Source organism: Penaeus monodon, chromosome 31 (assembly GCF_015228065.2).
Source record: "Penaeus monodon isolate SGIC_2016 chromosome 31, NSTDA_Pmon_1, whole genome shotgun sequence".
In the NCBI taxonomy this organism is placed as follows: domain Eukaryota; kingdom Metazoa; phylum Arthropoda; class Malacostraca; order Decapoda; family Penaeidae; genus Penaeus; species Penaeus monodon.
This window is the reverse complement of record NC_051416.1, coordinates 32,468,688-32,469,452: the sequence shown is the minus strand read 5'-3', so window position 1 is coordinate 32,469,452 and position 765 is coordinate 32,468,688. Positions and strand designations below refer to the sequence as shown.

Below are 765 nucleotides of genomic sequence, written 5' to 3'. Positions count from 1 at the left end.
GAAAAGCATACAGTTAGTCACCATAGACATAAATATGAAAATGGACTCATGTACATAAATACACAATCAATTCGCATCCATTTATACCATCTACATTACTAGCATCAGTCATTCCCCTGGCTGTTATCCTTACTCCGTGAGATCTTGCCTTTGTTCCAGGTATTCTCGGCTCGTCGGGAGAGCTGTGGCAGGAGCAGAGGCGCTTCGTCCTGCGCCACCTGAGGGACCTGGGCTTCGGCAAGACCAGCCTGGAGCCGCTCATGATCCTCGAAGTCAGGAGCTGATGGACCACATCGCGCTGCAGAGAGATCAGCCGATTGTCATGCAGGTGAGCACCGGTACTAAACAAGGCCAAATTTTTGTAATATGAAAGAGCAAAGCAAAATCATTAAAGTTTCTAAATATATTGAGTATGTGTGAATATGCATGCAGACGTGTGGGTGTGTATTATAATGTATTCAAAGAGATAATAACAGACATGACTTCCCAGCGCTTCTTCAACCGGTCAATCATCAACGTGATCTGGGCGATGGTGATGGGCAAAGAGGTACTCCTACGACGACGCCAAAATGGCCACCCTCCTGAAGACGTTCATCGCGCCGGCCGACATCAACTTCCTCTCTCCTCTCCACTTCATCCCCGGACGCTAAAGTTAGCTTCCTTCATACCCATACTAAAGCAAGACTTAAGCCGTTAAAGAACGTTACCAATTTCATCAAGGTAAACTAGAGCGTAGCTGACTGACCGATTTATGTGTGCATGGTA

At 46.5% G+C, this 765-nt stretch overlaps 1 pseudogene; it reads left to right on the top strand.

Moving 5' to 3' along the window:
* The window catches only part of LOC119592957, a 6,491-nt pseudogene that overhangs the window by 2,765 nt on the left and 2,961 nt on the right, over window positions 1-765 (top strand).